This window comes from Miniopterus schreibersii (genome assembly GCF_964146895.1).
Source record: "Miniopterus schreibersii genome assembly, chromosome: 5".
In the NCBI taxonomy this organism is placed as follows: domain Eukaryota; kingdom Metazoa; phylum Chordata; class Mammalia; order Chiroptera; family Miniopteridae; genus Miniopterus; species Miniopterus schreibersii.
The window spans coordinates 82,982,240-83,007,167 of NC_138106.1; the positions used below are offsets into that span (position 1 = coordinate 82,982,240).

Below are 24,928 nucleotides of genomic sequence, written 5' to 3' on the forward strand. Positions count from 1 at the left end.
TAAATGAAAACTTAGAGAAAAACTAAGAATCCTAGGAAATTGTATGCAAATTTTTTGTATGTATAAATATATGCAGTTTCTGTTAAAGAGATCCACCATTGTTAATACATTCTCAACAAAAGTACAAAAGGGTTTTTGTTGTTTTAAATCTTCCCTTCTCAAAGGAGTCTTCTGGAGACAAAGGTTAACAAGCGTAAATCCTTTTTATTAATCCTGACCTGAGGATATGTTTATTGCTTTTTAGACAGAGGAAGGCAGGAGGGGGACAGACATGTGAGAGAGAAACATGGATTGATTGCCTCCCATATGTGACCCAACCAAAGATCAAACCCGCAATCTAGGTATGTGCCCTGCCCAGGAATTGAACCTACAACCTTCTGCTGTACAGGACGACGCTCCAACCAACTGGGCCACCTGGCCAAGGCAATAAATCCTTTAATACTATCTCCTAGCACTTAGGACTACAGGGTAAAAATAAATATAGACTGTCAACTGTTAATACTAGGTGACATTACTTATTATAAAAATGACTTCCCAACTAGTGAAAAGCATGAAAACTGGAAAGACTGTATGTTAACTATACAAGCTTGTTACAAAAACAATAGACTCTGTTTCCCTGTGGTGTGTGTGTTCTTGAAACCAAAAGTGAGCCCTGAGGGTACCTGGAAGCTACTCATGAACTGCTCTGAGAAGTGGTTCCATTCACAGAAGTGGTTCCAGCACTTTCCTATGCTGATGTGATATACATCCACATGTTTGATCTTACCTGTTACAGTATAAAAGCTGCACCTGGGTGAATGTAAGCTCCTCAATGAAGATGTATCTTATGTTGATATGCTGTCTCAGTCTGTGTCCTCCTACAAAACTAGTGAACCTGGTCCCAGATTAGGATCAATCAGTTATTCAGAGTGTGACTGTCAACCAGAACTCCTAACCACTGCTGGTCATGCAGAGTGGGTGTTGTACTTTTCTTCCCCATTACAATTCTTATCGGCCTCTCATCCCTCAATTTATTCAACTGTTGCAGCCTCTATGATAGAATATAAATATTGTTTGTTGTGACTCTCATAACCCCCTAATAGGACACAATCATCTTGACATTTCTTTACGACCATTTTTTAGAAAGAGAGAACACACATCTAATAAAATCTTGCAATTTACAAATATCTGCCTCTTTCCCTCCTTCCCTTCCCTTCCCTTGCCCTTGCCCTGCCTTTCCCTCCCTTTCTCTTTTTCTCTCAATAATTACCAAAGACAGAGCATGACTCTATGTTCATTCTGAGTATCCCTAAAACCAGAAGGAGGTTACACTTCTTCAAAGGAAGTATATAGTACAGAATATGCAAGAAATCCCTGAGAACTAAAGAGCAGGTTTCTAGAAATGTCTCCATCGCCAACATCTCTGATTATATCTAAATTTGTCTACTGTTTGACAAAATTCTACTAACTATTAACCGACATTTATTAACAGACATTTTATTAACAGACTTTTGAAATTCGCTTCCTGACTTTATCAACTGGCAAATTCTCATTCTACTTTCTATTTAGTCTGTATCACCTAAAATGTATTCTTGCCAAAATTGTTTTAACCTGATTCTAACAAGCCTTTAGCTCTAACTTCAAGTTTACAGAAAATATATGGAATAGAAAAATTAAGCTATAAGACACAGTGGGTGTGTTACTTGAAGGCACTGCACCAATGTATATAAAATTAAATGGAGTAAACAAACAGTATAGGGAGATGAAATAAAAGAAGAGCGTTAAGACTGTTAAAGAAATAAGAAACATTAAATTCAAATGCAAAACACAAACTTCAAACAAACCAACAATAAAAACACAGTTTAGGAACAAGGGGGACAATGTGAAATATAGTCTAGATATCTGATCTGTTTTAAAACCAATTGCCAATTTTCTTAGGTATGGTTCACAGAACCACCTCAAACTGGCCTTATCCTGTTTCTAACAAGATACTGAGTTGCCTTTCAGGGGCAAAAGAACAAAACAGTACAGTCATGCAGTGGAAGCTGTGCCAAGGAGAGAATCTGACCTTCAATAACAACCAGAACCACCACCAGTAACCAAAGAGCTGGACCTTGACCTGAACCTTATCACCAGAATCCTTTCAGAAGCTAAGGACTTGTTGTCCAAAATATCCCATGCTGAAGCACTCTAACTGCAACCTGTCCCACCACAATTTCGCATACCAGCCCATCCTTCCCTAATCCCTTAAATTCCACACCAAACTCTCCATTGGAGAGGCAGATTTGAGCCTTGCCTCCTATCTCCTTGCCAGCTGAGTTCGCAATAGCTTTTTCCTTTCTCAAAGGCCAGTGCCATAGTACTGGCTTCTCCATACCCATCAGGAAGGGTGTCCATACTCAGTAACGTGATCACAGTACTGTGCTCGTATGAAAAAAATCCTTATTTTTGAAGATGCCTAGTGAAGAACTTAGGAATGAAATGTCATATCTGTAATTTACTTTAAAATATGCCAGCCAGGTCCAGCTCACTGAGGCCCCAAACACACCCGCAGGGCACAATCCTGAGGGGGAAGGGAGAGCAGATCACAGGAGGACTTTACAAGAATAAGACTCTCAGGGACTGTTGTTTGGGAGCTGGAGGAAATGCTGAAAACCCCTGCTGGGGCTGGGCAGGCAAAGGGCTCACCAGAATGTTCTTTAATCGAACCCACTGAGTCCAGGCTGCTGAAACAGCCTATACAGAAAAGGCAACAGGCTGAAATCAATCTGAAGCTGCAGCAGGACAGAGCCTGGGGAACTAGAATCAGAGGACAGGGTAGGGACTGAGGAACTGGCAGTGGAGCAAAGACTAACTCCCGCAGAGTGAGTGCCTGAAAGCAAAATCTCTAAGGGGAGTGATACCCTGGGCTGCACTAGCCACCCTGCACCCTAAAGACTCTACAAGAAGGCTCTGGAGCAAGACCAGGGAACTATAAAGTCGCAAAATATCTGACAAGAGGAGGTGGTCCACGGTGAGCCTCAGATCAACCTTCTACCTAAGGACACCAGAGCCAAACCTAGACGGCTACTCACATTGGGTGATACACAAGCACCTCCCAGGAGAACGGAAATCAGCCCACAAAACAGAGAGCCGCAGACAACATAAGCTGCCCAGAAGAAACTCATCTGATTGACTGTCTTTTTTCCTTTTGGTTGTTTGTTTGTTTGTGTGTTTGTTTTCTCTTTTTTCTTTAGGAAGAAGAGAAAGGGGGAAAATTTATTTGTTTTTTTCTTCTTTTTTAAATTTTGTAATACTTTATTTTTTAATTTTTTTAAAAACATTTTTAACTAAATTTTTTTGAAAAATAATTTTGTCTTGCTTAGCTTGTTTGTAGTTTTGTTTTATTTGCTTTGTTTTGTTTTATCCTTGCTTCTACTATCAAGACTTTCTTGATATCCCTGCTAATGACTAGGACTTTATCGTTATAACCAAGTTTACTGCTTTCTTCTACAGTTTCCACCAAATCTCTTACTGGACTCCCTCCCTGCCTGGGCTTTATCTCTCTCTCTCCTCTCGATTCATTGGCATAACTATTTTTTCTTTTTCTTTTTTCTTTTCCTTGTTTTCTTTCATTCTTTTGTTATTCTCCCTTCTGTCTTCCTGTCTTTTTGTTCGATTGTGAGTTTCTCTTATTCTCTTTATTGTATTTTTATTTTCTCATTTTCAACTATTATCCTATTCCTATTTTCCCCCTTAATTTTTTGTTGGCCCTTCTTTCAGAATGTTTTCTCTGCTTCTGTTATCTCACAGTAGCTTATCTATTTTTTCACATTTTAGTTTACTATTATTTCCTAAATTTTCACCACTACTAACAACAATATACATCTCTCTAAGCGTTACTTTTCTTTCTCTTTTTTTTAAGCTTGTTTTTTGTGTGTGTGTGTGTTCTCCTTTCACTCTCCCAGTTCTATTTTCATGTGGGTTGGTTTCATTGTGACTGTCAAGATATTTTGTAGGATACCCCTTGTTTCCTAGAAGTTTAGTTGTGTCTTGTCCTGCCTTGCCAGCACCAGTACAACAGCTTACCCAACGAGGTTGGGGCAGAGACAGAGTTAGCCAACCTGAGAGGAGAGTCCTCCCAAGGACTGATCAACGACAATCTAGACCCAACCACAACAGGAGAACATAAAGAAACCACAAAAGGGACACCCACAAGAGGGACATGCCTAGAGCAAAGAGCTCAGAAGTATAAGGAAAACACACCTCTGGGCTCCACGGGAACCCACAATACAATATCCCATCCCACAAGACTGGGACACAGCAAATATATCTAATATATAGATACAAACACTAAGGCCTACCAAACTGGGGAGACAAAGAACCCCCAAATTAAAGAAAACATCGCCAAAAGAAGTCTTTGATGAGATGGAATTAAGCAAGTTATCAGAAACACAGTTCAGAGTATTGATGATGAAGATGTTCAAGGAACTTAAAGAGAAAAACAAGGCAATAGAGGATAAGATCAAGGACTTTAGGGAAAACATGAAAAAAGAGATACATAACATAAACAAAAATCAGATATAAATAAAGAATGCTGTAGCTGATATCAAAAAGGCACTGGAAGGAATTAAAAGCAGGCTCAATGAAGCAGAGGATAGAATAAATGACTTAAAAGACAAGGTAGAAAAAATCACTCAATCAGAGCAGCAAAAAGAAAAAACACTTAAAAAGCATGAGGACAGTCTAAGGGAACTTTGGGACAACATGAGGCAAAACAACATTCGCATTATAGGAGTGCCAGAGGGGGAGGAAAGACAGCAAGGGATAGAGAACTTGGTGGAGGAAATAATGATAGAAAACTTCCCTAGACTGGTAAGGGAGAAAGCCACACAAGTTCAGGAAGCACAGGGGGTTCCAAACAAGAGGGACGCAAAGAGATCCACTCCAAGACACATCATAATTAAAACAGCAAATGTCAAGGACAAAGAGAAAATATTAAGGGCTGCAAGAGAGAGACAAGCAGTGACCTACAAGGGAACCCCCATAAGGCTGACAGCTGATTTCTCAACAGAAACTTTTCAGGCCAGGAGGAAGTGGCATGAAGTTCTCAAAGTAATGAAAAGCAAGAACATGCAACCAAGATTGCTTTATCCAGCAAGGCTATCATTTTAAATTGAAGGTGAAATAAAGAGCTTCCCAGGCAAAAAAAAAAGGCTAAAAGAGTTCAGTAGCACCAAACCAGTATTGCAAGAAATGCTAAAAGGACTGCTTTAAGAAAAAGACAGAATAGTGAGAGAAAGGTACATCAGCATAAAGGGGAAAATGGCATTAAATAAGTTGGTATCAATAGTAACCTTAAATGTAAATGGAATAAATGGTCCAATCAAAAGACCTGGGTAGCTGAATGGATAAGAAAACAGGACCCAAATATACACTGTCTACGAGACCCACCTGAGAGCACAAGACTCACACAGGCTAAAAGTGAAGGGATGGAGTAAAATATTCCATGCAAATGGAAAGGAAAAGAAAGCTGGAGTAGAAATTCTTATTTCTGACAAAATAGACTTCAAAATAAAGACGATAATAAGAGACAAAGATTGTCACTACATAATACTAAAGGGATCAATCCAATAGGAGGAAATAACCCTTATAAACATTTATGCAGCACAGCCGGGCATGGCTCAGCAGTTGAGCATCGACCCAGGATCCAGGCGATCGGGGTTCGATTCCCAGTCAGGGCACATGCCCGGGGTTGGGGGCTCCATCTCCGGCCAGAGGCATGCAGGAGGCAGCCGATGAATGACTCACTCATTGCTGATGTTTCTCTCTCCCTCTCCTTTCCTCTCTCTGAAATTAATAAAGATATATTAAAAAAACAAACAAAACATTTATGCACCTAATATAGGAGCACCGAAATATATTAAAAATTTCTTGAGGAACTTTAAGGGGGAGATTGACAGCAACACAATCATAGTGGGGGACTTTAACACCCCACTGTCAGCATTGGACAGATCATTAAGAAGAAAAGTCAACAAGGAAACAGAGGCCTTACATGACTCACTAGACCTAATGGATTTAATTGATATTTTCAGAACATTTCATCCCAAAGCAGCAGAATACACATTCTTCTCAAGTGCACATGGAACATTCTCAAAAATAGACCACATGTTAGGGCACAAGGCAAGTCTCTACAAATACAAGAAGACTGAAATCATATCAAGCATCTTCTCAGATAACAATGCCATGAAACTACTATACAAAACCTCAAAAATATTCAAACACATGGAGGCTAAATAGCATGTTATTAAACAATGAATGGGTTACCAATGAGATCAAGGAAGAAATCAAACACTTCATGGAAAGAAACAAAAATGAACAGACAACAATCCAAAATCTATGGGAAATGGCGAAAGCATTCCTGAGAGGAAAGTTTATAGCATTACAGACCTATCTCAAGAAACAAGAAAAAGATCTAATGAACCATCCAACACAACTACTAAAAGAACTAGAACTAGAACAGCAAGAAAAGCCCCGAGGAAGTAGAAGGAAGGAAATAATAAAAATCAGAGCAGAAATTAATGACATAGAGGCTAAAAAAAATACAAAAAAATCAATGAAACCAAGAGCTGGTTCTTTGAAAAGATAAACAAGATTGATGCACCTTTAGCCAGAGTCACTAAGAAACAAAGAGAAAGGACCCAAATAAATAAACTCAGAAATGAAAGAGGTGATATAACAACTGACCCAATAGAAATACAAAGGATTTTAAGAAAATACTATGAGGAACTATATGCCAACAAATTGGACAACACAGGGGAAATGGACAAATTCCTAGAAGCATACAACATTCCAAAGCTGAATTAATAAGAGGCAGAAAACCTGAATAGGCCGATAACTAATGAAATTGAAGCAGTAATCAAAAAAATCCCAGCAAACAAAAGTCCTGGACCAGAAAGATTTACAGGCGAGTTTTACCAAACATTCAAAGAAGAATTAACACCTATTCTATTCAAACTATTCCAGAAAATTCAAGAGGAGGGAAAACTCCCAAACTCTTTTTATGAGGCAGCATCATCCTAATCCCAAAACCAGATAAAGATACTACAAAGAAAGAAAATTACACACCAATATCCCTGATGAACACAGAGGCTAAAATCCTCACTAAAATACTAGCAAACCGGGTCCAGCAATACATTAAAAAGATCATACATCATGACCAAGTGGGATTTATTCCAGGGATGCAAGACTGGTACAACATCAGCAAATCAATAAATGTGATACATCACATAAACAAACTGAAGGACAAAAATTGTATGATCATATCAATAAACGCAGAAAAAGCAATCAACAAAATCCAGCACCCATTTCTGATAAAAACTCTCAGGAAAGTGGGAATAGAGGGATCATACCTCAACATAATAAAGACCATATATGACAGACCTACAGCCAACATTATACTCAGTGGGCAAAAACTAAAACCATTTCCATTAATAACAGGAACAAGACAGGGGTCCACTTTCACCACTCTTATTCAACATAGTACTGGAAGTCCTCGCCACAGCCATCAGACAGGAAGAAAACATAAAAGGTATCCAAATTGGAAAGGAGGAAGTAAAACTGTCATTATTTGCAGATGACATTATATTGTACATAGAAAACCCTAAAGACTCCATCAAAGTACTACTAGATTTGATAAACAAATTTGGCAAGGTAGCTGGATATAAAATCAACATCTGGAAATCAATGGCATTCTTATACACCAACAATGAATTTTCAGAGAGAGAAACTAAAAAAACAATACCATTTACCATTGCAACTAAAAAAATAAGACACCTAGGAATAAACTTAACCAAGGATGTAAAAGACCTGTACTCATAAAACTACGTGACACTGAAAAAAGAAACAGAGGAAGATGTAAACAAGTGGAAGAATATACCATGCTCATGGGTTGGAAGAATTAATATCATTAAAATGTCCATACTACCCAAAGCCATTTTTAAATTCAATGCAATTCCTATTAAAATACCAACAGCATATTTCACAGACCTAGAACAAACATTTCGAAAATTTATATGGAAACAAAAAAGACCCCAAATAGCTGCAGTCATCTTGAGAAAAAAGAACAGAGTGGGAGGGATCACATTATCGGATTTCAAACTGTATTACAAAGCCATTGTAATCAAAATAGCCTGATACTGGTACAACAACAGGCATATGGATCAATGGAACAGAATAGAGACCCCAGAAATAGACCCACGCCATTATTGTCAGTTAATATTTAACAAAGGAGCCAAGAGCATCCAATGGAGTAAAGACAGTCTCTTCAATAAGTGGTGCTGGGAAAATTGGACAGGTACTTTCACCATACACAAAGATAAACTCAAAATGGATAAAAGACTTAAATGTAAGTCACGAAACCATAAAAATCCTGGAAGAAAACATAGGCAGTAAAGTCACAGACATCCCACATAATGGAATTTTCACTGATACATCTCCTAGGGCAAAAGAAACAAAGGAAAAAATAAACATATCGGACTATATGAAACTAAAAAGCCTCTGCACATCAAAAGAAAACAGCCTCAAAATACAAAGGAACCCCACGGTCTGGGAAAACATATTTGCTAAGGATGTATCTGATCAGGGGCTAATTTCCAAAGTGTACAAAGAACCCATGCTGCTCAGCAAGAGGAAAACAAAGAGCCCAGTTAAGAAATGGGCAAAGGACCTGAACAGACACTTCTCCAAAGAGGACATACAGATGGCCAAGAGACACATGAGAAAATGCTCAACATTGCTAATCATCAGAGAGATGCAAATTAAAACCACAATGAGGTATCACCTGTCAGAATGGCTGCCATCAACAAATCAATAAACGACTTGTGCTGGCGAGGATGTGGAGAAAGGGGAGCCCTAGTACACTGCTGGTGGGAATGCAGACTGGTGCAACCACTATGGAAAACAGTATGGAGGTTCCTCAAAAAATTAAAAATGGAGCTGCCTTTTGACTCAGTGATCCCATTTCTAGGAATATATCCTAAGAATCCTGAAACACCAATCAGAAAGAACATATGCACCCCGATGTTCATAGCAGCATAGTTTACAATAGCTAAGATCTGGAAACAGCCCAAGTGCCCATCAGTAGATGAGTGGATAAAAAAGCTGTGCGACATTCACACCATGGAAAACTATGCAGCTGTAAAGAAGAAGAATCTCGTACCCTTTGGGACAGTATGGATGGCCCTGGAGAATATTATGCTAAGTGAAATAAGCCAGGCAGAGAAAGACAAACATCACATGATCTCACTTATACATGGAATCTAAAGAACTTAATAAACTGATGAACAGAATAGATTCAATGACATGGAAGCACAGATGAGACTAACAAATGTGAGAGGGATGGAGGAGGGCAGGTGGGTGGAGGGGGAGAGAGTAACCAAAGAATTTATATGCATATATGCACAACCCAAGGACACGGACATGGTGGGTAGAGGGACTGGGGAGGGGAATTGGATGGGGTGGAACAGGTCATTGGAGAGAAAAAGGAACATCTGTAATATTTTAAACAAAAATAAAGTTTAAAAAAACAAAAAAAACTACTGAATTGTACATTTTAATGGGTGAATTTTATGGTATGTGAATTATATCTCAATTTGTAAAAAATGTTAAAGGAAGTAAAAAGCAAGAGAGGTCAGATAATACTTAAAAAAAAAAAAATGCCAGTCAAAAAAAATTAAACCAGCCCTGCCAGGGGTTGAACATCAACCTAGGATCCAGAAGATCCTGGTTCAATTCCTCATCAGGGCACATGCCCGGGTTTCGGGCTCAATCCCCAGTAAGGGGCGTGCAGAAAGCAGCAGATCAATGACTCTCATCATTGATGTTTCTCTCTCTCTCTCTCTGAAATCAATAAGGACATTTAAAAAAAAAAATTAAACCAAAGACTAATAATGTTAAATCTAGGTGAAGATTATACTGAGGTCGTCTTTTCTGTATTTTTGAACATTTATTTATATAAAAGTTTGTTTTAATACAGTGAATAAATAATTTTAACTTTCCAGTGATCTTTTTAGAAGGCTTTCAGCCTCATTTTCTTTATTGTGGTATAATATACATAAAATTTACCATTTTAAACATTTTTAAGTGTAAAGTTCAGTGACATTCATGACGCTGTGTCACCATCACCAGCCTCCATCTCCAGAGCGTTTTCATCTCCCCAAACTGAAACTCTGTACTCACTAAACACTAGGTGTTCTAGGTCCTTCATATAAGTGGAATCACTTTCTGTCCATTTATGTCTGACATTTCACTTAGCATAATGTCTACAAAATTTATCCGTGTTGTAAAATACATCAGAATTTCCTTCTTGTTTTAACGCTAAATAGTATTCTATTACATATATATATATATAGCACATTTTGTTTATCCATTCATTCACTGATGGACACTTTGGTTGTACCTGTTGACTACTGTGAATAGCGCTGATATGAACATGCCTGTACATATATCTGAGTCCCTGCTTTCACAATTCTGTGGTACATACCCAGAAGGTGAATTGCTGAATCATATGGAAATTTAATGTTTAATTTTTTTGAAAAGTTGCCGTATTCGTTTTCCACAACTCCTCCACCATTTTACATTCCCACCAGCAACACACAAGGGTTCCAATTTCTTCACATCCTCACCAACACTTTTTTCTTTGTTTGATTATAATCATCCTAATAGGTATAAAGTGGTATCTCACTGTGGTTTTGATTTGTATTTCCCTAATGATTAGTGATGTTGGTAGAGCATCTTTTCATATGCTTATTATGCATTTGTGTATCTCCATTGGAAAAATGATTATTCAAGTCCTTTGCCCATTTTTAATCAGGTTATTGTTGCTGAGCTGCAAAAGTTCTTTATATTCTGTATATATTTTCCTTATCAGATATATGATTTAAAAATATTAACCTCCACACCCGTATCCAGTTTGCCTCAGTGGTTAGAGTGGCAGCCTGCAGACTGAAGGCTCTCGGGTTCGATTCCAGTCAAAGGCAAGTACCTTGGTTGCAGGTTCAATCCCGGCCCCAGTGGGTGGTGGGAGACCAATCGATGTGTTTCTCTCACATTAACGACGTTCCTCTCTCTCTGCCTCTCCCCCTCCCTTCCACTCTCTAAAAAACAAAAAAGGAGAAGAAAAAAAAAGTATTTCCCTCCATTCTATGAGTCTTTTCACTTTGTATAACATCCTATGATGTACACATTTTTAATTCCAATGAAGTCCAACTCATTTTTTCTAGTTACCCATGCTTTTAATGTCATATCTAACATATCACTGCCAAATCCAAGGTCATGAAGCTTTTCCCATGTTTTCATCTAAGAGGTTTATACATTAGCCCTTATGTTCGGGTCGTTGATTCATTTTGAATTAACTTTTATATATGATGTAGGATAGGGCCCAACTTCATTCTTTTGTTTGTGGCTGCCCAGTTTTCCCCAAACTATTTGTTGAAATAGCTGTCCTTTCCCCATTAAATGGTGTTGGCACCCTTGTCAAAAATAATTTGACCATATATGTAAGGATATATTTCTGGGCTCTCTATTCTATTCCACTGGTCTATAAGTCTGTTTTTATGCCAGTACCATACTGTTTTGATTACTGTAGGTTCTGAGATCAGGAAGGATGAGAACTCCAACTTTGTTCTTCTTTTTCAATATTGTTTTGACTAGTTGAGGTCCCTTGAGATTACATAAGAATTTTAGGATGGATTTTTCTATTTCAGCAAAAAAATGTCATTGGGATTTTAATAGGGATTACATTGAATCTACAGATTGCTTTGGACAATATTGATGTCTTAACAATATTAAGTCTATCAATCCATGAGTATAGGATGTCTATCCATCTATTTGTACCTTCTTTAATGTTTTTCAGCAACATATTATATAGTTTTCAGTGTACAAGTCTTTTGCCATCCTTGGTAAATTCATTCCTAAGTATTTTATTCTTTTTGATGCTACTGCAAGAGATATTGTTTCATTTACTTCCTTTTGGGATTGTTCACTGTTACTATTTAGGAATGGAAATACATTCTTTCTGCATGCTAATTGTACCTCCTGCAATTTTGCTGAATCCATTCATTAGTTCTAATAGGATTTTTTGGGAAGCCTTTACAGCTTTATACATGTAAGATCACTTGTCTGTAAACATATATAACTTTACTTCTTCCTTTCCTATTTGAATGCCATTCAGTTCTTATTCTTGCCTATTTATCTGGCTAGGACGTCCAGTACTATGATGAATAGAAGTGGTAAAAACAGGCATCCTTGTCTTGTTCCTGATCTTAAAGGAAAAGCTTTCAGTCTTTCATGGCTGGGTATGATGTAAAGTGTGCATTTTTCATATATGGCCTTTATTATGGTATGATAATTTCCTTTTATTTTTAGTTTGTTGTGCATTTTTTATCATAAAAAACCACTGAATTTTGTCTAAGGCCTTTTCTGCATCAACTGATATGGTGATCAGTTTCTTCCCTTTAGGCTGTTAATGTGGCATATTACACCGATTACTTTTTATATGTTGCACCATCCTTGCATTCTAGCAATTAGTCCAACTTGGTCATTGTCCTGTTTAATTTGGTTTGCTAGTACTTATTGAGGATTTTTACATCAATATTCATAAGAAATACAAGCATACCTTCGAGAGGTTGTAGGTTTGATTCCAGACCATTGCAATAAAGTATCACAATAAAGCAAGTCACAAAAATTTATTGGTTTCCCAGCCCATATAAAAGTTACGTTTACACAATACTGTAGCCTATTAAGTGTCTAATAGCTTTATGTCTAAAAAAAAAAAAAAAAAAAAAATTTGTATATACACTAATTTTAAAATATTTTATTGCTAAAAATTGCTAATCATCTGAGCCTCCAACAAGTAATAATCTTTTTGCTGGTAAAGTATCATTTTGATGTTGATGAAAACACAGTATCTGTAAAGTGCAATAAAGGAAAGCACAATAAAATGAGGTATGCCTGGCTCTAGCTGGTTTGGTTCAGTGGTTAGAGTGTTGGCCTGTAGACTGAAGGGTCTTGGGTTAAATTCCGGTCAAGAAAAGGTACCTCAGTTGGGGCACGTGTGGGAGGCAATCAATCAATGTGTATCTCTCACATCTCTCTCTCCCCCCCTCTCCCTACTCTCTTTCTGAAAAGCAATGGAAAAAATACCCTCAGGTGAGGATTTGAAAAAAAGTGAGGCATGCATGCACTGGTCTGTAGTTTTCTTCTAGTGTCTTTGTCTGGTTTGGTATCAGGGTAATGTTGGCCTTATAGAATGAGCTAGTAAATGTTCCCTTCTCTTCAACTTTTTGTAAGACTTTAAGAAGGACTGCTGTTAATTGTCCTTTAAGTGCTTGGTAGATTTCACCACCAGTAATGTCATCTGGTCCTGGGCCTTTCTCTCTTGGGAGGTCTTAAATTATTAATTCAATCTCCTTACTAGTAATAAGTCTATTTGTATTTTCTATTTCTTTATGATTCAGTTTTGTTAGGTTGTGTGTTCCTCAGCATATATCCATTTCAACTAGGTTATCCAATTTTTTGCTCTACAACTGTTCATATTATTCTTTCATAATCTGTTTTATTTCTGTAAAATCAGCAGTAACGTTCCCCCTTTCATGTCTAATTTTAGTTGCATCTTCTCTTTTTTCTTACTAAATCTAGCTAAAGGTTTATTAATTTTGTTGATCTTTTCCAAAAAATCCAACTCTTGATTTTGCTGATTTTTTCTTGGCCTCATTTTTGAGAACCTGAGCACCCTGAGTGACACATGTGATTATCTATATGACTTAAGAGCATAAATGCCAGTTACTCATCTAATGCTGATCTGGTCATTGCAAAATTTAAAAACTTCCCTAAGCATCACAATAAATTCTAACCTCACATTTAAATGTGTGACAATACCATACAACTCATCTACACAAAATTACATTCTAAAACTTCATTTCACATATGGGGATGCATTTAGTTAAGTTCTTAAGACCAGCATTACTTTCAGGAAATTCATTTCCAAATAACTTAAGTCTGAAGATGACTCACATTCTGACATTAACTAGTTCAGTGCCAGGTAACACTAATGAAAAAGCTAACCATTTCCATTAGAAAGCCTCTAAACAAGCTCATATTCTATTGGTTGTCAAGCTACATTTCTGAGCATCACTGGTAAAACTGGACCAAAATACTCCACTGCTAAAATAACGGTAATCTTTTCCTAATTTGCAAAGAAGATTAAATGGATAGTAATTTAAATTTGTTTTTCTCCATAAATGTATCTTATACAATATACATCAAAAGAATATATACTATAGCAAGCACCAACGGGAAAAGTATGAACAGCTAGTTAACTATTTTATTGTTACATTTACAATAGCCAAATCACATTTCATTAAACAGGTTACTTTTCTTAAAAATGTGCTCATGGTCATGTATGTATATTACTCATATATTGTACTACAACATTTCCTCCGAAATAGTGTACTCAACTCATACAATAACTGAAATATATCTGTAACTTCATAGTGTTCCTTAAAAAGCATCATGATTTCCAAGAGTTCTAACAACTGGGAACTACTAACATATACTACTGGGTGGGACAAAAGGAGATTTACAGTTGTGAGTATGCAAAACACAGAGTTTATGCTTGCATTTTTATTTATTAATTACTGTATTATTTTCCATACAAACTATTGTAAACCTACTTTAGCCCCACCCTGTATAGAAAAATTCCCATAGAGCACAGTTTTTTAAAGCTTTTAAAGAAATGGTTGAGCCCAGCCAGGCGTAGCTCAGCAGTTGAGCATGGACCTAGGATCCAGGAGATCGAGGTTCGATTCCCAGTTGGGGCACATGTGGGGCTGCGGGCTCCATCCCCAGTCGGGGGCGTGCAGGAGGCAGCCAATCAATGACTCTCTCATCACTGATGTTTCTCTCTCTCTCTCCCCCCTTCCTCTCTCTGAAATCAATAAAAATATATTTTAAAACAAACAAAAAAAGAAATGGTTGAGCAAAAGTGTCACATCAGGAAAAAACAGCAAGGCTTAACTTTTTAAGCAATAATAAGATGCCCAATAGTTCTTTCCAAGGAAACCAAAGGTTACCCAGCTAATTTCTCTAATATGAAGCAACCCAAACTAAAAGCAATCCTCATCTAAGGTTATTAACTATTACCGTCAGCCAAAGCAAATTTTTCAGATTCCATGACAACTGCTTCACAATTTGATTTTTCCAACAAATGAAACAAAATGAATATATTTTTAATTTTTAAGGTTAGCAAACAGGTTTCTCTAAGACAGCAATTCTTTGAACTGCAGAGGCTCATACAAACTGTTCCCAATGTTTAATGTATGCTCACGTTGATTTTTCTCCCACAGCAACAATTCTTTACTATTTCCCCAAAAATACCAACCATAATAGAATCAAGAATGTTGCTACTGTTAAGTGACAGAACTCATGTCCTCATCTTCCCCAATATATACTTCCTTTGTCCTTATGCAAACATAGGCAAATGAGTTGCCCTTTTTGATATTAAACATTACTGAGCATTATGCATAAAAGTGGAATTAACAAACTGTGGTAGGTGCATATAATGTAATTCTCTAAATAATAAAAATGAATGAGAGCTACATGAACAACATACATGAATTTCACAAGAATAACCCTGAACAAAAGCAAGTCACAAAGAATACAAACACTATATCCCAGTCATATAAAGTTCTTTAAAAGGCAAAATAGATGAGATTATAGAGATTCACATTTATGAGGTAAAAAATTCCGCCCACATCACTCCATAATTTATGCATACTTTCTGAACAAAACGCTGAGCATGCCCAATGATCTATAGAGTTTGGTGTTATTTGTCCTACTATGTTAATGATGGAGAGTTATGGGGTACCAGATCAAGTGATTATAACAACTGCTTCTTTAAAGTATCACCCCAGAGAACTGTTCTTGGCCTTCTTTTCTGTATACCACACTCTCATCTGACAAATGTCTGCAACCTGCCTAAGTACCTACCAAACCTCACTCCTCTTAATCTTCTCTACATTTTTTATTTATCATAATACTCATTACTTCCTATCATGCTATACTTTATTTACATATTATATTTATTGGTTTAGTGTCCATCTCTGTGGCAAGAATATGAACTCCAAGACAGGAATCTTTATTTTATGGGTATATCATGAAATATCCAAACAGTGCCTGGCACATAAAAACTAAGACACAAACTAAAACAAAACATTTTTGTTAAAAACTAAAGCATATTAGCCTAGATACTTAATATTTGTAGAATGAATGCACACATGGCCTCTCTTAATATCATCTTCCACAGAGCCTCTGAATATGACCACCTCTTAACTATGGCCACACACACACACACACACACACACACACACACAAAATTAAGACCTTCACAAAACAATCTGTTAATATATATAAACTCTGGGTGGGACTCTATATGGGACTCTGGGTGGGACTTTTATATTATGTATACCTGCATGTTTCAGAATTAAAAATTAAAACTTACTAAAGTCTATTTCATTTTATATAACATACCAGACAAAAGCCTAAAAGAATACACCATATTCTTAATAGAAATCTGTTTCACGCCTGGCCGGGCGTGGCTCAGCGGTTGAGCGTCGACCGAGGATCCAGACAATCGGGGTTCGATTCCCAGTCAGGGCACATGCCCGGGTTGCGGGCTTGATCAATGACTCTCTCATCATTGATGTTTCTCTCTCTGTCTCTCCCCCTCTCCTTTCCTCTCTCTGAAATCAATAAAGATATATTTTTTAAAAAAGAAAGAAATCTGTTTCATTTATTCAAGTTTCCTAAGTGTGCAATACTTTTATACCAAAAAAATTTTTTTAATGAGCAAGCATCACAGTTCACAATTGGGAGGAGATGTAATTATTTCTTCTGAAGTAAAATGTGTAATCAAAAAAGAGTGAACAAAGGGCAGACCTTGAGCTGAGAGTTAACACATCCAAGCTGTCGTTTTCGCTCTTCAAGTACTCAATTACACTCAAAAGATTTCACTTCACACTCCAGTCTTTACAGTTATAATTACTGCCACACATGTCAAATGTAGCAGCCATCTGGGCTTTGAGGCATGTGAGTCAGTTGGCAATACAGTCATGCGCTGCTTAACGAAGGGGATGTGTTCTAGAAATGTGACATCAGGCAACTTCACTGTGGGAACATCACAGGGTGCACTTACACAAACTTTGATGGTATATACAGCCACCTACGCACCCAGGCTACATGGGATAGCCTATCACTCCTCAGCCACAAGCCTGTACAGCATGAGACTATATTGAACACTGTAGGCAATGTAACACAATGGCAAGTATGTGTGTACTTAAACATATCTAAACATAGAAATGGTACTGTAAATATACAATATAAAAGATTTTTTTTAATGGCCAGAGCACTTAGCATGAAAGGAGCTTGCAGGACTGGAAGTTGCTCTGGGTGAGTTAGTGAGTGGTGAGTGAATGTGAAAACCTAGGACATTACTGTATACTACTGTAGGCTTTATAAACACTGTACACTTAGGCTACACTAAATTCATAAAATAACTTTCATCAATAATAAATTAACCTTAGCTTACTGTAACTTTTATTTTATAAACTTAATTTTTTAAAACTTTTCACTTCTGTAATGGCACTTAGCTTAAGACACAAACACATTATACAGCTTTATAAAAATATTCTTTCTTTATATCTATCTTATTCTATAAACTTCTATTTTTAAATCTTTTTTAACTTTTTAAACATTTATTAAAAACAAACTAAAACAAAACATTTGTGTTAAAAACTAAGACATACTAGCCTAGGCCTACTCAGGGTCAGGATCATTGGTATCATTGCCTTTCACCTCCACATCTTCTCCCACTGGAAGGTCTTCGGGGGCAATAATATCACAGAGCTGCCATTGCCTATGATAACGATGCTTTCTTCTAGAATACTCCCAAAGGCTCTTCTCAGGGAGGTGTCATTCTTTTTAGAAATATGTCCCTGGTGGTTAGCTTATAAGCAGATTAATGCCATGAACATTCCTTCCAATGAAAATCTTTTGGTATCAGAGTCATGTTCTTCAAACTTTTTAAGGAGCCTGCCTGGAGAGCAATAACTATCACTGATTTTCCACTTTCATTGCCCTTAACCACTTTTAATTTTGTTTCCAAGTCAATCACTCAATGAAGCATCTTACTGACAACATTAGCAGTGGATTTTATATGCTTAGTGGCCAACATGGGATTAAATCAAGCACACAAAAAATGGTACAACCAAGAGAGAGGGATAAACACAAGATGCATGAGGCTGCTGCCAGCGTAACACAACATATTATTTTATAGTAAATGTTTTTATAAGTAGAAAGAGTACACTCTAAAACAATTAGTACAGTAAATGTATAAACCAATATGTCACTTATTATCAATTAATCATATCAATTAATATCATAATTATCTAGTATATACTGTATACAATTATATGTGCTGTACTTGACTACTACTGACAGCACAGGTTTGTTTATACAAGCATCACCACAAACACATGATGCACTATAATGTCAGTAGGTGACAGGAATTTTTCAGCTCCCTTATAATCTTATGGGACTGTCCTCATATATGTGGTCCATCGCTCACTGAAAGGCCATTAGGCAGCACATGACTATACATGACAATCAACCACAGATGACAGCTTGATAAATTGTGATGCCATGAATTACTAGCATCCCATTTCCATTGGCAAGGAGCTCAACACTGGGCTCAGGCCCAAAGGCATGACCAAACCAATACCAAAACCTCACATTTTTAGGTCTATCTCCTAGAACCCCACCAGGCACCAAATCTGTATTAGAAGGGGTTCAGTCAAGAGGCAGAAAGTACACCGTAATTAAACAGAGAGTGCTTAGCATAATAATTATTAAACTATGATAGGATAGTAGCTATAAAGATGTTACGGGGGCAGGAGAGAGGGATCCCAAAGGGGCATCAGGTATCTCTGGGAGAGATGGATATCTTCATTAACTTCATTATGGTGATGGTTTCATAGTTCCGTAACTATCTCAAAGGTTGGCAAAGCATAAACTTTAAATATGTAGTTTACTGTATGTCAATTGTAAGTCTACAAAAGCTGTTTTTAATTTTAAGAAAAATAATAAACTATGTTGGGGAAAATAGGGCTGAGGGAGAGTACCCAATAAGATAAACTTGGCAGATGGGTCCCCTCCCCAAGGCTGGGGTTTCTCATTGGAGAAGATATGGTTGCAGCACACTAGATAACAGAGAATTTCACTGGGTTTTCCAAAACCAGAGCCAGTCCACTGTTGCCAGACAAGCAGGAAACAATCCTCTTGAGTGCAGGCAAGCAGAGGCAATTGGGGCACTGCAGGCACGAGGCCTTAGGTAGGTGGTGTCCACTTCAGAAGGGCCATGGCAAGGTGGTCACCAGGTCTGGAGTGGGGCTACAAGCTCACTGAAGACCTGTGTTCTCTCAGCACATGGCTGAGACAGAGCAACACCAGATGTCCCCATCCATATGTACTGCTGACAGACCATGCAGCAGGAGCAAGAAAAATGAAAGCGCAGCTCAAGAGAACTAGGAAGAACACAAGAAAACCCTTCCTCCAGCAAGTTTCCTCTAGCACTTAGTGCCCCCAACACCTGATAAAGCTTAGTTACATCACACTCTTTGTAAAGGAGAAATGCTTAAGAGTCCAGTCCCATTACTGCAGAGCATGTACTGAACTGTGAATTTGTAGCAGAAAGAAAATAAATTGATAACTGACACAGTAATCTTTCTGTTTTTAACAGTACTTAAAGCAGTGCTTCTCTCATTTAACAATAGGGAAAAGAAGAAAGTGAACATGTGACCATTAGTGTGTTATAAAGGTGCAGAATCTGAAAAAGCACCCATAGTCTCTCTGAAGTATCATTTCTTTTTAAAAGTCACACAAATTTCTTATCCTAGTCTTGGCCATTATCCACGTGTGTTTTAAAATAAAAATGTTTCAAATTACACAACAGCCCTAGCCAGTGGTTGGAGCATCAGCCCGTGCACGGAAGGGTCGTCAGTTCAATTCCCAGTCAAGTGGCACATACCTGGGTTGTGGGTTCGATCCCTGACCCCAGTCGGGGTGCACGCTGTAGACAACCAATAGATGCGTCTCTCCCACATCAATGTTTCTCCCCTCCCCTCTAAAAATCAGTGGAAAAAATATCCTGGGGTGAGGATTAACAAACAAAACAAAAAAAGAAAATTAAAAAATCAAAAATTATACAATTGATTGCTATGCTTATCAGCTTCTGGAGGCTGCCCAGATTCCTGGCTTGTAGCCATTTTCCCATCTTCATCGCCAGCCATAGCAGACTGACCTCTTCTCACATCACGTTATTCCAAACTCCTCTTCTGCCTCCTTCTACTTTTAAGGACCTCTGTGATCACACGGAGCCTGTCTGGGTAATCCAGGATCATCTTCCCACCCAAAAGTCCTTAACTGAACCAAATTTGCAAACTTCCTTTTGCCATATAAAGTAACATATTCACAGGTTCCCAGTATTAGGATATGGACATCTTTTGGGGTCATTATTCTGTCTACTACAGTAATTATCCCATTTCTCATCAAATATTCCATTCACTCATGGATTACTGTTTTATTCAATGTATTATAATGTTACAGTTATTACTTTGATGCCCAACTGTCCCCAGTTTGGCTAGTAGAGGCTCATTCAAAAGGCTCCTGTGTCTTTCTGACATGTTCCCATCATTCTTGATCACGTCTTTGTTTTCTCCCACCAGATTTTCCAGTCCTATCCTGTTCTTTTCCTGTCCGAGCCCTGAAATCAGCCTTTTCTACAAGGAAAATATCCTTGTTTGTCGGAATCTTACACTAAAGTACTTGGTGGGTACTCTCAAATAATTAAGGGGAAAAAAGTTTCTGTACTATTATTACAACTTTCCTGGTACCTTGTGATTATTTCAAAATAAATAAAATACTATCTTATTTTAATCATACAAAGTCTTCCAAAGTTCAAAACAAGTTATTTGAGGCCAGTTTAATTAGTAAGACTGAAAATTTACCAGCTATAAAAATCACTGTGGTTTCTCTCAAAATATGACAAACTGAATTTAGCTTTTAAAATGTAATTGCAAAAACTATAATGAGTGCTGTAATTTAATATCTGTGATCAAAGTTCTAACCCTGGTTCCATCATTTGCTGACTTAAGTTACTGCCTTTGTAATTAGCCTCCAATCCTCATATATTATTCATTACATTGGTATCTAATAAAATGTTTATTATTTTTTTCTAAGACTAAAAATAATGTTCATTGGAAGTTATAGAGAAAATATTGGTTACCCATAATGTTAACATTCACAGATCACATTTGTCCTCCTGTGTTATAGTTCTCACAGGTTCTAGTATATCCTTGCTCTCCCAACCTTTCAGCTCTCCTTCCTCACTGCCGCCACCCTGCCCAGAGTGGCCCAGCTCACCCAACACAGGAGGCAAAGGCAACAGCAGCTTTGTAATATACTTCTTACCCGCTGCCTGAATTTCTTCAAGTTTAATCCCTTATTCTGTATCACTTGTATCAGTATGGTTCACAGTGGTTCTGCTTCTCTGATCCAACCATAAGTAAGTCTTTTTTCCATGCTTATTTTACATCATTTGTATCACACTGTACTATTATTTATATGTTTTATTAAAGTTGTATCACTTTCCCTTGTTATTAAAACTTTTCATAACCATGTTAATAACTGCTTAATGTCACATTATACAGCTAAATCATGGCTTTAACTATTCAATATTTAAGTGAACCCACTACAAATTCTATGATAAATTACAAATAATTCTATAATAAATATAAATCTCTTTTCATATTTCTGATTGTTATCATAGGATCGATTCCTACATGTGGAATCACTATGCCTAAGAAACATTTTAAAACTTTACACATATTGTCACACTGCTTTCCAAAAAGAAGATTATATAGCCAAATAAATATGCATTTCATTGCACTGGTTACCCTTTTCTCTTCTTTGCTGGTGTTAGGTGAAGTTATAAATGATAAAGATAGCTACTGTATCTTAAATGCTTACCATATTTCTGACTGAGTAATTAACATGCATTATTTCCTTTAATCCTCACAACACTATAAACAGAGGTAGGGTCCACTACTTTTCCATAAAGAAAGAAAACTGAGACTTAGATCAATAATATAAAGAGATTATAACAGTGCCTAGCATGTATCAAGCACTTTGTAAGTTTACACTCTTATTTTTTATTATTTTTTAAAATTACAGTTGACATTCAATACAGTAAACCCTCAATTTTGCGTACTTCGATTTAAAAGACTTTGGATTTAACGGACAAAGTTTCCAGCCTGAATGTCACATGTGAAAATTAACACCCTGTTAATTTTGAAATGCTTTTAACCAAGATTTGCTTATAATTAATAGGTTATTTTTTGGTTATTTTTAACAAATTTTAGCAACAGGCCATATGCTGGAAAAAACACTGTAGTAATTTCTCCAACATAAGTAAATATTACATATCTACAAGTATAGTCTACATACTTAAATCCACAAGTCACCACTTATAAAAAATATGTGGCAAATGACTAGCACATGATCACACTGCATCGTGTATCATGCAGGTAAATTGGTTCTGTCTTCACGTGACATGACTTTTTGCAGCAGTTTTAACTCGTGCCCACTCATGTTCCCAAGTGCACTAAGCCACGCCCCATCCCTGTGCATTTGTTTAATCTCAGTGACTGGTGAATGCACACATTTACTAGACCTATTCAATATAAATTTAAAATTACACAAACATTTCTACATAAGTAAAAAACCAGTAAGCTAATTAATTTGTCAACTTTTTAATATAAGTGTTCAGAAAACCTACTATTATATAACAGACTCTCAGCTTTAACGGATACCCCATTGCCCAAATTAGTCCATTATCTTGAGGTTTTACTGTATTATATTAGTTTCAGGTATACAGCATAATGGTTAGATATTTATATAATTTATGAAGTGATCCTCCAATAAGTCTAATACATAGTTACTACAATATTATTGACTGTGTTCCCTATGCTGAACTTTACATCCCTGTCACTCTTACTTTTTAAGTAACTTGTCCAATGACACCTCTTAAATAGTGAAGCCAGGAGCCAAATACAGGTCTGTGTCATGAAATGCGAGCTTTTCTAGACCATCCAATTATTGTATAAATTGGCATTTCTTACTTCTTTCAAGGAAAACTAAGAAAGGGAAACTAAAGTATATTAATGATAATTTGTATATTCAAATCAGCTCCACTCCAATCTTACTTGTGTGTATTATTCATGGATCTCTAAACCAGATTTGGCAATAAATGTGGCTTATGTCTAAGGCTTTCTCTGTAACATCAGAATTTAAGTCACAAATAACAATAATTTTTAAATGAATTATTATATTCAAACCTTTCTCAAGGTTAAAGAAAACAAAATGAAGTGTTTTATCTTCTATAATGGCCAAGTATATGTAACATGATACTAGCCAGGAATGCAACAATTTAAATAATCATTCAATGCTATGCTATACAGACGTTCCATACTTATTCATATTCAGGATAATCATACATCAGAGATCAAAATTCTTTAGTGCTTCACTTTCCACTTTCTTATTTACCTATATAATCCAGCTCACATATGTAAAGAAGAAAGTAAATGACTGTTAAAATCAATGTCGCCAGCAAAAATCAGTTGTGTTTCTATACACCAGCAATGAACAATCAAAAAATAAAATTTAAAAAGCAATGTCACTTATAAAGTTATCCAAAACAATAAAATACCCAGTAATCAATTTAATCAAAGAGGTGAAAGGGGATCCAAAATGGTGACAGCATAGGAGGATACTGAACTGTACCCACCATGAGCAAACTGAAATATACATGTATACATAGAGAACAATGACTCCTGTGAGACAAGTATGAATGCTCAACCAGGAGAGAAAGAGACCAAACAGAGAAGCTGGTAAACTGCAGAAGCTCTCCATGAGCTGCCACAACTCTCCAGACTAGAGGTGCTGTTGAGCACCACAGTTTACACCCCCCTCCACTTCCACAGGGCAAGCAGAAGCTCTATTAGGGTATGTTGGCCTGCTTAAAACAAACCACAGCCCATTCCAAGCTACATGGCCCCACGCACTCCAAACAAAGGGAACACAAAGGATCAACAGGGTGTTACCACAAGTACCTGGCCTCTCTGCCCACAGCCGATCCAGTCCAGCCAGCCAGGGCCCCAGGTGCCATAAGTGACTGCCAGGTTCCAACTGACCTGCCAAAACTACCCAGCCTACACGGGTTGCTTCTACACAAGACTACTCACTATAAAACAAACAAGAGATAAATGGTATAAAAAAGGCTGGGGGGCCACAGGAGCTCTCCAAGAACTGCGAGAATTCTCTGGGGTCTAATATACCAGTGAGAGCCATTACATACAGCCCTGTCCACGTCCATAGGGTTGCTGGGAGCTTTATCCAGGTACTCTGGCCTACCTGCAAGGTCATCGCAGAGCAGTCCCATAAACATCCAATGAACCAATTTCAGCGCCAAACTAAGGGAGCAAGCAGGATTAACAGGGCACTACTACATGCACCTAGCCTCCCCACTCAGGGCTACTCCAGCTCAGTAGGCCAGCACCCCAGACTCCATAGGCATCTAAGCAACTCCAACTGGCCTGCCAAAACTATCCAGCAAACAGAGCCTATGCAGAAGCAACTTCCACACAAGGCCACTTTTTCAAGACTAGGAGAGCTATTCTGTATCTCATATAAATAATCATAGAAAGTCAAACAAAATGAAAACAGAACACTTCTAAAATCAAGGAACAAGAAAAATCCCCAGGGGAAAAATCCTAAGGAAACAGAGATAGTAATTTGCTTG

At 37.3% G+C, this 24,928-nt stretch overlaps 1 protein-coding gene across 3 annotated transcripts in view; it reads right to left on the minus strand.

Moving 5' to 3' along the window:
• RNF13 (ring finger protein 13) overlaps positions 1 to 24,928 on the minus strand; it is a 112,705-nt gene that overhangs the window by 79,524 nt on the left and 8,253 nt on the right. The window contains exon 2 of one of the 3 annotated variants that reach the window (XM_081138239.1): positions 11,003 to 11,114. The exons of the other annotated variants lie outside the window; for them this stretch is intronic. The gene's annotated coding sequence lies outside the window, so the exon portion shown is untranslated. The remainder of the gene's footprint in view (positions 1 to 11,002; positions 11,115 to 24,928) is intronic. 3 annotated transcript variants of the gene reach the window in all.